Consider the following 12,797-nt stretch of genomic DNA (forward strand, 5'->3'; position numbering starts at 1 on the left):
CACCAGTCTGTTATACGAGAGCTACATAAGTTGTTTCTTTTCTTTCTTTTTTATTTTTTTGAGGTCTTATTTCTACTAGATATAAACCTCTATTTTGCTAGTCCCTGAGAGGCTGGGGTTTGCTAGGGCAGTTAGTATTCTCCAAACGATGCAAAAGCCCGAAGAGGAGACTGACGTTGGGATGTGGGCGCTGGAAGCCGTGCCCCGGGGACCCCACCCCACCTTCCGGCCTTCGCAGTTCTGCCCGTGGCAGGAGGGCGTTCTCCATGGGTGAAGGGGAAGTCCACACTAACCGTGGCCTCCAAACCAGAGTGTCATCCAGACCTTGTAGAAAGAGCCAGGTGGAACAGCTCAACCATGTGGGCCGAGTTTCAAGCACTGCTCACGGTTATTGCTCCGGGCCAGTAGGTCTGCCGGACCCCGAGCAGAAGGGAGTGGTTAGTGACCCAAATGGACATTTCTGTTTGCTGTTTGCTGAAGAGCTTTCAGATGTCCCATCAAGGGACACAAAGCTCAAAACTATCTAGTCAAATTTGTTATTCCTCCCCTTATCTTTCCTGGGGCACAAAACAAGCTTGTATAGCTTTCTGGAGCTTTAACTGGGAAGGCAACAAAACCAAGAAGTGAGTTTGTCATCATTGAGAGGATTCAAGCACAGAGTGGGCAGCCGGCTGGCAGGGTCGTTGGGAAGAAGATGAAAACTCACCTGAAGCATTGGACTAAGTCGGTGATTCCCGACCACGGTTCCTGTGCTGTGGCGGCCGGTGTTCTTCGGGCTGGGGATGCCCCTGCCAGGAGGGGTCTCAGATCGGCCAAGAGCAGGTGTTCTGTGAGGTCTTCTAACTCAGAGGAGTATCGCTCTCATACATGGTGATAGCACCCTAATCCTGAGCACTGCTCACTGGACGAGTCTGGGTGCAGAGACAGCGCAGAACACGGCTGTGCACCGGCTTCACTAGCAATCAAATAAAAAGACAGTAAGATTCAGATGGAAAGGGGGTAGATAAACTTTCTCTGAGTAATACTGAAAAGGATAAGCAACCATGACTTGCTTCACCAGGTACTGAAATATATCATAAAAGCAGTATCCACAGAAACGATGTGGTCAGAATAAAAGAGAGGGTCAGCCAGCCAACGGACCAATCAGGAAGCCCAGCCAATGTGTGAGGGCACCGAGGGTCAGTCCCGCCTAGCATTCCTGAGACCAAGATGGTGCCTTTCAGACAGTAGCAATGAATAAATATTTACTGAGTGAATCAAAGTGCGAAATAAAGAAGACAATGCTTATTTGATTTAAAAAAAAAAAGTTTAGAATAATTACTTGGTGATGTAAAAGGAAATCAACTTAGATTCAGATTGTATTTTCAAAACTAGAATGGATTCTGGTGAAAAGATTAAAATGTAAAAGAAGTGTAAATGTTAAAAAGAAACTACTTATCAGCATCGCGGAGGGTTGCAGTCATTTGAGCCAGACAGGCAGACGGGAATGGAGAGAGACGAGAGAGAGACGAGAAGCATCACTTACAGTTGCATCACCATAGTTGTTCATTGATTGCTTCTCAAATGTGCCTTGACTGGGGCAGGGGGAGGGGGCTCAAGATGAGCCAGCGACCCCTTGCTCAAGGCAGCAACCTTGAACTGAAGCCAGTGACCTTGGGCTTCAAGCCAACAACCACGGTATCATTCTGATGATCTCATGTTCAAGCTGCCGACCCTGCACTCAAGCCGGTGAGCCTGTGCTCAAGTCAGACACCACAGGGTTTTGAACCTGGGCTTCAGCATCTCACGTCGACACTATCCACTGCACCACCACTGGTCAGAAGGTGATGAAAATTTCAATAATAAAATATCAACCTCAATAGAAAGTATACAATTTGATTATAATTATGTGAAATACTAAAAAACTATATGGAAATAAAAAGTTTTGTTGAAAGGGCCACGTGGGGTTATTTCAAATGGAGTTGTTTTTTTTTTTTTTCTAAAATGGTTTTTAGTGCTGCTATGGTATTTATTAAAATGAAAAAGAAAGAAAGAAAGAAAGAAAGAAAGAAAGAAAGAAAGAAAGAAAGAAAGAAAGAAAGGATCAGATACCCTCATGGATCCATGAAAAGTAGGAAAAACAAGACCATTCTTGTTTTTGCCATTGCCAAGGAGCATCAAGGCCAGGTGCCAGTCAGATCCAGGAGGCCCGGTGCCCGTCCACCAAGGATGCTGACGGCAGGGAGGCAACCTGTGTACACATGTGTGTGTGACCCGTGTGCAGTCCTGTGCCATGACCAGCCGTGGTACGGTAGTGCTCCATTGTTGAGCTGAGCTGATTACTGTGCGTGTATACGAGTGCACAGGAAATGAATTTGACACTGACTTCATGACTTACTAGCTGGCAATGTTGGGCAAGTAATCTAAACTTTCTGCACCTCAGTTTCCCCATCTACTACTGCCTCTTTCATACACTTCGTAGAAATGTGACCTATCTATACAATCTGGTTAATGTTAGCTACCTGCCTTAATCCTCATAATTTTTAAATAACCTTTATGGCGGTAGATAATTTCATCATGGTAATTGACACCCATTCTTATAGAGGACAAGCACACACACACACACACACACACACAGTCTTTGGACTATACTTACCTGAGTTTGAATCTCAGCTCAGCCATTTAATAGCTGTGTGACTGTGGATAAGAAACCAGATCTCTCTGTTTCAACTTCTTCTATAAACTGAGGACCATAATGGTCCCCTAACTCAGAATAAGGGCTGGGAAGATCTGAGATAATGCTCAGTTATTACTTGCCTTCCACCGACTATAGATTTGTCTCTATTTGCCTGTTGGTCAGAGAAGTTGTGGCATTAGCCACACCTCAACAGAAAACAAGAGAGGACTAAAAAAGAAGAAGAAGAAGGAGGAGACTGGGAGGTAGGTCATGATGTTTCCGTCAGGATTTGCGCCCCACCATGGAGGTGCTCATCGCATCACTGCTGTGGGGCGCGGCTGCCCAGGCCCCGCCCACTGGGCATGCCCTGTCTGCACTGTTTGCCTGCCCGGTGCTGATGGGGCTCATATCCGAACCCAAACGCGAGTGCTGTAGTAATGCAGCCTCAGGAGCTCCATGCCGAGAAAGGAGGTAGTCAGATCCAGGCAATGAGAGGAACAGAGGAGAAGCCCCCTGGGCCCACCTGGGGGAAAGCAGGGCTGCCTGGGGTCAGGGACACATCCCTGAACCAGGGAGCTCAGAGCTGACAATGACCCCAGCCGCCCGACCAGGCTCTGCTGGATGGAGAATGGTTTCGTGCACCCTCAGAGTTCAGCTCAGGATTCGTTTATTAAATGAGTAAATGATTCAAGAGGCTGAGAACCAGAGAGGGGAAGCCGGAGGTTCAAGGACACACAGCTAGCTAGTCAGAGACCAAGGAAGCAAAGACCCCAGGTGGCCTTCCGCCAGTGCTGTGACACTCTCCCCTTTAGGGGGACAGAGTCCAGCCTGCACCACGCGTACAGAGAGGCTAGTGCCCCCCCTCCCCCGCCAAGCCAGCTCTCCTGGGAGGCAGGAGTCGCAGGCTCTTTGGTCCTGAAGGCAGAGCTAGTGGTGCCTGAGTCAGGCTGGCAAGAGCTCAGGTGGCGGGGAGGGGGGCACTCTCCTCCTAGTTTTCTGCTTTCTGGACCTCTGTCCCATTTCCACTGCGGATCGTCTGCACTGTTTGCGTTTTGGTGAAAACAGTAAGCTGTGGCTGGCGTGGAGTCAGGGCCTCCGGAGGGTCAGGGCTTCCCGGCTTCTCCCGCCAGGTCCGTAGAGCAACCCCGACTGAACCGGTGGCGAGCCCCCGTGGCCCCTTGGACAGGTGCGGAAGCGGACACCTCCAGAGGCAAAGCCCCTCCCCAGACCCGCCAGGGAGCAAGTCCCAGTGCAGACCTGGAACCCGAGTCCTCTCACTCCGGACCTGGGGGACTTCGGCTTCGTTCTGGCCTGCGAGAGCGACCCAAAGCGGAGGCGACTGGAGCAAACAGTGAACCCTGAGGTCCCAGGTGGGAGCCACACTGAGACCGCTCGTGTGGGCTAGGGTTGCGCAGAGAGACATCCCCCTGGAAGCTGGACTGTGAGACGGGGTGCACGCCGCCAGCCAGCCCAGCCGCGTGGAGCCCCGGGCCCGGGGCCAGCATCCGGGCCTTCGGAACTTTGCTCCTGTGGTCCTTCCTTTCTCCACAATACTTTTAAATAGATTTTGTGTCCGTATTGGTATTTTGTTGTATTATTAATTATACTAGTCATTATTTATTTTCTTCTTTTGATTTTAAAATAAATTAAAATCTTCGGTAGGCCCCTACCTGTGCCCTGGGCACTGTGCCCGTCTGCCTGATTGGAGGAATGCACCTGCCACGTCCCTGAGGGGTGCAGGTGACATGAGGGTACCCAAAGGCTCAGGCCGTGGCCTCTGCACCTCGGGGCGCTCAGGCCAGAGCAGAGGGAAGAGGACGCGCTGAGCAGCAACCACAACAATAAGTAAGAGGGAGTGTGCTCCCCTATCACACAGGGAAACTCAACTGGAGGGCCTTCCCAGGAGTGAGAAGCATTCAGGAAGGCTTCCTGGAGGAGGCAGCACTGCAGCCCTGAGGGTGGGGAGGCTCCGCACTCACACCTCTCCCCAGGAGCAGCCTGGAGGACAGAGTCCCTCCTGCACAGACAGAGACGCACCCCCCACGCAGACACAGTGCCATTGCTCTCCTTTCCTCCCCTCCCTTCTTTTAGACTTAAAAAAAAAAAACATAAAAAGAGAAGGCAAGGGAAGAGGGTTGGAGGGAGGGAGGGAGGGAGGGAGGGAGGGAGGGAGGGAGGGTGGGAGGGAGGGAGGGAGGGAGACGAGGAGGAAAGGGAAACCCCCCACACTGGCACGGTTATCATTCATGTTGCTGTCAACATCCCTGCAAAGACAGGGAGCAGGAAATCACTGCTGGGGGGCTGGGAGGGGCGCGGCAGGCCGGCAATTACCGTGGCCTAGTTTTTCCTCTGGGAAGGGGGAAAAAGTCCAGCACCCAATCTCGGTTTTTTTTCTTAATAGGTGAAGTTGAACTTAAAGCACTGTAATTTTAATCAAATCTTCCCCATCTGCGTGTAGTGTCTCTGAGAAGTTGAAGATTTAAGTGTATGTTGTAGGGTTGTGGAATTGTCCCAGCGGGGGAGGGAGAGGGCAGCCTGGTGGTAATTATGCGACACTTAAAGGTATTTTGGTTGCCAAGGAAGGCTTTTTTCCCCCCCTTTTAATCTCTTCTTCCCCTCATTGAGGCTTGGATGATGTCATGAATAGGATGAGGGGGGGACTGCAACAGCCACCAGGGTGAGCAAGGGCGGGGGCGGTGGAGTTCCAAGTCTCAGTTTGGGTGAAGGTGGCAGGAATTTGGGAAGTGGGAACGGGGTCCTCTGCAGGGCAGGGCAGGGTCTGAGGTGGAGAGGGGCGTGTCAACTAGCACAGTGCACATGCACCCCCACCCCACAGGGACACCCGCACACACGCATTTCAGATACGCTCCACGCCCCGCTCACCCTGCACATGGGTGCAAGGTGCACGCACTCACCTCATGTGCAAATGCATGTCAGACCAGGCTCGCACCTGCAGCACAGCAGAGTACGCAAGAAGAGACACCCCCAGCACACACGTGTATGCCCACACGGGCCTGCACACGGGCCCAGCACTCAGAAATGGGTGCAGACCGATGCAGGCAGTGGATGGGACACACACCAGCACACACAGGCCATCTGAGAAACTCACACCGACATCAGCACCTCCAGGGCCCTGGACAGTCACCAAGCTGAGGCCCAGAGGGCGGGGAGCGTGGGCACGGGTGAAAAGTGGGGAGGGGGAGATAAATCCGTGTGCCCTTTGGCTTTTTATTGTGCTTTCCAATTTAGAACAGGTTTAGAGAAAAGTGGCAAAGACAATGCGGGGTGCCCCCAGCGTTAACCTCGCACATTAGTTTGGTCCATTTGTCCCAATCAATGAGGGAGTATCGACCCTGGTTTTCAATGTTGTGAGGGGGGGTCCCTTCAGCCTCACACCCCCCGGGACACAATGATTTAACACTTAGTAACTCCCGGCCAGCTGTCATTGAGAGATCTCTTCAGAACCTTCTGTGCCAGACTCAGCGGCCTAAGTGTCATTGTTCCTGGCAAACCCATACACGCCAGCAAGGTGTTAGCTGAGGGACGCCCGCCCCTGCCAGGGCCACACTCTCCAACCACTCCACCGTGACAGACTTTCGGAGTGAAGCGACCACTCTGTGGGCTCCGGCCTGACACTCATGCACACTTGCACTCTGTCAGGTTTCTGTTGAACAGCGCGCTTGTCCAGATCACATCCTCCCCCAGGAAGACAGAGTTAGCCTGTATCGGGGAGTGCCAAGGGGGAGAAAGGGCAGTTTCTTTTATGATGAGATTTCATCACCTAATTCAAGAAATAAATTCAGAAAGGGGCAATGCCATCAGGAACGTTGGTCGGAAGTGGAAGGTCGGTAGATAGTGGGGAAAGGTCAGGTCCGGGAACTTTGGCTGGGACCGCCCACAACCAAGCGCGCTAAAAGAAACTTCCCAAGATCCCTTTGGAAAAGAGCGACACCTCCGTCAGCCAGTGAGGTTTCACCACGTCATATTAGCTCGACCGCCCTAGGGACCCTTTAAATATCTCTCACGTGGGTCACTCCTTGCGACTTTCCTACCCTCCATCTCTTCTCAGGGCCAGGGCACCTCCTCGGGCAGGAAGCACTCTGTACTCAATAAAGCCTTTTGTTATTCCACACTTCGTGGCTCCAGCCCCTTCCTTCTTTCTCCGCGGGGAAAAATACCTTACAGGAAGAGCCTGTCACAAACCTCCTGGGCTCCAACATCTCTCTCAAGGTCCTGCCCTTCCCACCCAAGTTGATACTTCGTCCCTGCAGATCTGAAGAGTACCAATCTCTTGAAATCTAGCACCTTCTCCAGGAAGGCTTCCTGGGTGCCATCTATTCTCTCGTTTGCTATTGAGACACTTCACCCGGTGGTATTTAACACCTGCCACTTGGCATTAAGGTCTGCTGGGCCTTGTTTTATCTCCTACATTAGTTGGCTAGAGCTGCTGTCACTAAGAATCTCAAAACAAATGACTAGAATAACAGAAGTTTGTAGCAGTGCAGAAGGCAAGAAGTCTGTGGTCCAGGTGTCCACAGGGTGGCCTATGGCATGAAGGAAAATCTCCCTCTCTCCTCACTCCAGTAGCTTGCCATCGTTGCTGCTCCTAGGCTTACAGACGCCCCACTCCGATCTCCGCCTCCATCTCCACGTGGCTTCTTCCCTGTGTGTGTGTGTCTGAGTCTAAATCTTTATAGGGACACCAGTCATTGGGCTTAGGGCCCACGTCAATGAATCACCTCAACTTGATCATCAGCAATGACCCAACTTCCAGGTAAAGTCACATTTATAGGTACTGGGGGACAAGACTTCAACATCTTCTAGGTGGACACAATTCAACTGATAACATCCTCCCTGCCCAAGCACCATCTGCAGCCTCCATTTTCACACTCACCGTGTGGCACGCCAGATCTGGATCTGGGCTGGACATGTGGTGACGGCTTAGCAAAAGTTCACTTAATGAGCTAGCCATACCAGATAGCCGTTGCTGAAACACTCTTTACAAACCACTCCAAAAAGAAACAATTGTGTTCAGCCAGATGGACCAGGAGACGCTGGCATTCTGGGAAGTCGACTCAGAGCAAAATCCTCTTCAGCGGAGAGAAGGACCTCTCATATGTGGGCTCTTTAAAGGGACAGCATTTGGCCAAATAGCATCTCCCGACATGCTGACAGCAACTGGCCTGTTGACCTAGTCTCCGGTAGCTTGCCACTGAAACGAACAGCATCCTGAAAGCTACAGTGCATTAGTGAGAGCCTGCTGGACAAGGCAGAGGGAGAGGGCAGGGACTTAGCACAGCCATGAACAGAGAGGCCATCAAATGGACTCAAGTCCCTGAGCTGGGAGGCGGCTTTGCAAGGTGGTGGGCCGTGCATGTGTTCAGAGTCGGGGCACTTGAACACTGTGTCAGGATGCAAGAAAGAACGAAGACCAGACCTGGGTCCTGAAGCAAGAGAAGAAGAACAGATGAATTGGCAAGGAGGAGGAACAGTAGACCAGAACGAGAGGTGGCCCGAGTCCGCGCCAGGGTGAAAGACAACCGTTGCTCTGACTGTGCGCCTGTGCGTGCAAAGTAAAGGTTCACGCGCTGGGGGCCACATTCTCGCGCCGTCCAGAGCTGAGCCCACTGGGAGCCACCCAAGGTGCGTCTTGGCTTCTTCGTCATCTATAGGACCTGAATAAGACCTTGGACCTTGTTGGGCATGACGAATCCAACAGGGAGGGCTGAAGAGCTCCGAGCCTAAGCCCACTGAGATGTTGGGGCAAAGCCAAATGACCCCAGATTCCAATACGAAGAATTTCTGTTTTGAAAGGGAGAAAAAGCCCTCCCACGGAGCAGCCAATCCGGGGGAAGGGGGCCATCAACGACTTCTCCTGCAAATTGATATGAACTTTCTTGCTGCTGACAGTGCAGGCAGCTGGCCCCATTGTCTGCCTCTTCACAAAATTCGATATTTCCCCTTCTGTTATTCTTGGCACAATGACAAGAAAGGAAGAAATAAAAGTTCCCCTTTTTAATGAAGCTGTTGAAGGAGCCTTTTTTTTTTATTGGAATTGACATGACCATTACCATTTTGATTCCGGTTCTGACACAAGAGTCACATAGCAACATCAACCTCTCCATGGCAACCTCCCCACTCTTCACACAAAGACAATCTTGACAGTTTAACATTCAATAAAAAGTACTTTTAATTAAAAGATGACTCAGAACTGGCAGGACAAAATATATATATTAAGAACAGATATTTTCAACTGTTGTTAACATTCATTTATAAAGGAAACGACCTATCTCAGCTTGTCTCTTGAAGAGAACGGTCATCTGTCTTGCGTGAGGCGTGGAGAGATTTCTTGAGTCCATCTTTGGATAATTCTACCCAACAAACCTTTCATTATCTGCTAAAGGCTAGGTCTTCCCCCGGGTCGTGAGGGCAAACATTGGGATAAGGCTCTGACGGTGTGCTGTGTGACAGTTCCAACAACAATGACAGAATCACAGCGATCACCACCATCCATAAGGACTGACTGTTGCTAGACGCCACGCTGGGTACGAAGCCGGCGTTTCATGCCACCTCAGCCTCACGGCTCACAGCCTCCTCAGTGTGCACCCGGGGAAACTGAGACTCAGAAGTGATAAATCCTGGTAGGACAGCTGGTCCTCTCCAGAACGTGCGTGAAGATGCTTGGTCTGTGCCAAGTGGTCCTTGATGTTCGGTCCAGTCTAAAATGTTCATGCTCAGAAAACGTCCCTGGGTTCAAACAGTTCCTAGTGTTTATTTACCTTTTTTTGTTTACAGGATTTAATACATAGGAGATACCATCATGTTTTTGTTGGTCCAATAATTGTGATGGGTCCCTGTTGCCAGTGATAGCCACTTCTTGCCTCGGTAGCCTGGCTGGTGGTGGCATATGGTATTCGGTAGACGGGTTGAGGTTTGAATCTTGCAAGAGAGTGGGATTTAAATTTTAAGGGCCTTTTGGCGTGGACCAAATGTCTCCATGGAAGCTTTGGACAGAACCAAATATCAAAGCCCTTTTGATATGGACATTTTGGACAGAATCAAATATCAAGGACTTTTGGCATAGATCAAATGTCTCAGCGGACCTCTGGACAGGACCAAATGTCCTGCAAGGGCGGTGAAAGTGAGCTTTTTCCTAGAAAAGGCTGAGTTTTGCTGGCGGAGGTTGGCGTCAGGAGCATGGCTTATGAGTTACCGTGAGCGGTGGAAGGGGGTTTATCTGAAATCGGTCAGAAAGTTAGAAGTGAATGATTGTGATTCATAAAGCACACCAGAACTAGGAGCAGATAGATGATGCATGTGTGTGTGTGCGTGTGTGTGTGCGTGTGTGTTCACACACATTGCATGTGCCTACATAGCTCTCTCTGTCTAGCTGGGTCCTGATTTTTTTCTACTTTCAACAAGGGCTCACCCAGTGTGTCTCAGGGATGGAATGATGAGCATGCCAGCACAAAAACTGGGCTGTGCCCCACTGTTTCCCATCAGCGAGATCATGTGGGGCAAATGGATGTTTTCAAGACTAGCACTAAAGATGACTGACTGTATGGTCTTATTTAATCCTCACCGCAACTTCATGTATAGAGGAGAAAACAGAGGGTCAGAGAAGTCCTCTTGCTTGTCCAGCCACACGCTTAGAAACAGACTCAAAGAACAGAGTCGAGGCATCTACCTGCCTGGCTATTGCATTTCCCTTTCCCAAAGCTGCCTCCCTCGACACATAGAAAAGGTGGATATTCCCTAGAACTGGGGGGGGGGGGGTCTAGGCCTCTGATCTAGAACCAGCGCAACTGGGCTCATTGTCAGAACTGGAGTCCTGGCCCAGCTCTGCCTCTCGCTTTGGGAAGAAAAAATTAACATTACTGAGCCCCGCTTAGCTGGGCCCCCAGTATAAGGAATCTCAAAATGGTCAAAACATCCTAGTGAGGCCACTCACAAGCTCACTTACGGAAGAAATGGGAAGCCCAAGGGTCAGGGAGGTGACCACTCTTGACCCCAGTTATACCGCAGGCCAGGAGCAGAGTAGAAGTTTCAGCACAGGCCTCCTGATCCCCAGACCCATGGCTGTCCCCGCCACACCCCCACTTCCTGTCTGAGAGAAGCTGGCAGCTTGTCTGGCCCGACCGTGCCCCATGGCCCCTGACTCCACTCAATAACCGTGAAGTCACTTGTGCTTCAACAGCCCTCCAAAGGGCAGTGTTCCCAGAGGCACATCAGCTCTTGTCTCAATTAAAAACAACACCCTGGAGGTGTGGTCTGGCCCCGTGCCTCTCCAGTCACCAGCAGCTGTCCTCTCTCCTCACTATGTCATGGCGTAATTGACTATGGTGTGAGAGTGTCCCCTTTAGTACCTTTAACAGCCCAGTCGCCACTGATTGCCCGCACTGATGGCTAATTTAATTCCTGTCAATACAGCACGGAGTGGCTGTAAAAGAACCATTATCCACCAGGGCGGTACTTCGGGGAGACGGGAGAGGGTTTGTCAGAGTGCCGGCATGTTCGACGCTGCAGCGGGCCTCAGAGGTGTCCGGTGCGTCCCCTCAGCTTCTGGGTGGGACAGCGGAGGCCCGGATGAGTTCAGGACTTTGGCCAAGGTGTCGGAGTAAGGGGCCTCTCCTGCTACCGTCCCTCTGGGGTCACCTGTGAACCTCCCCTCTTCTCTGCTCCACTCTGTGCCCAGAGGACCTGTGGAAAAGGTCGAGATGTGGCTTTTACCTTCTTCTTTAAAAGAGTTCCTTAGTACCACGCTCCCACAGGGATGCCGTTGGGGACCTCCCGGGGGGGGGCGGTCCTTGGTCACGGGGCCCTGCCTGACTGTCTACCTCTCCTGCGCCTGGCCATTCAAACGGGGTGCACTTTCTTGAGCTCGCCATGCGCCCCCCCACCCCGAACCTGTCGCGCTGTGGCTTCTCCTACCTGCAAAGTCCTTCCTGACCTCGTCTGCCCGAACAACTTCTCTTCGTCGGCAAGAACACAGCTCATTTTCTCTCACAGCCCGCCCAGAGATTTCCTTTATTCAGTCAATCCACTGCGGTGTATTGGTTGAAACTTCATCCTCTGTCAGGCTCTGTGACTGATACTGAGCATAAAATGAAGAACAAAGCTCACATGGTCCCTGCCCTAGCAGAGCTTACCTTAAACCAGGGGAGACAGATGTTGAACAAAATAACAGCACCATCTGAATGCCTGGTGCCATGGGAGGAGCCGTCGTCGGGGCGAGGAGCCCCAGCTGCAGGAGTCAGAGACTCCGCACGCCCATGACTACCTGTGCCCAGGCCTGGGGTCACTCAGTGCTGGCACACTTCTGCTCGTGGTTAGAGCATCCTAGCAACCAGCCCGGGGTGCAGGGTTCAGTATGTGCTTGTAGGAGGGATGGGACCTTTCTCTTTCTTTATTGTCAAATTAACATGGACCACATGCAATGCCTAGAATACCAACACCTTGTGCATCATAATAGCCGAAAAAATATTTTCCAAAAGCAATATCCTCCACTGGAAATTGTTGTCAAGACTAATCATCTACCCATCACCCATACATTCACCCACTCTTCCATTTATACATTTTCCCATTTATTCATTTGTTTATCATTCCATCTGTCTGTTCATTTATTTAGTGTATCCAACCATCCACTCATTAATTTATCCATTCATTCATCTGTCTATTCACTCATCAACTCCTCCATCCATCCATCTATTTAATAAGCATTTATTGACCCCCTAGTACATACCAGTCATGTGGTAGATGCTAGGGCACATCGCAAGAAATCATGCATCGCTTTTCTAGGCTAACTCTTTCTAGTCCTTAAATCTCCTCTAATCACTCCCACGAGGAACCCTCTCTCGCTCCCATTACCACGTTATCCCTCCTGGTCCCTCTCGCTCCTGTTCTCTCCATCATCATTCCAAGGGCCCTGCATCCCACTCTCTCTGCTAACAACCCTTATCGTGTTTAGCACAGCATCATATTCGCTTAACTATATTTGCATCTCCCACAAAACTGAGAGTTCCTGCCTCTTATTATCATTCCTTTGTCATTGTCAAGACCCCACCTGTGTCTGTGAATGATGAATGGTTAGATCAATGATAAATTACCATGACCTTGAGCTTAAGGGGGTGAGCTTCACAGG

Source organism: Saccopteryx bilineata, chromosome 4, assembly GCF_036850765.1.
Source record: "Saccopteryx bilineata isolate mSacBil1 chromosome 4, mSacBil1_pri_phased_curated, whole genome shotgun sequence".
NCBI lineage: Eukaryota > Metazoa > Chordata > Mammalia > Chiroptera > Emballonuridae > Saccopteryx > Saccopteryx bilineata.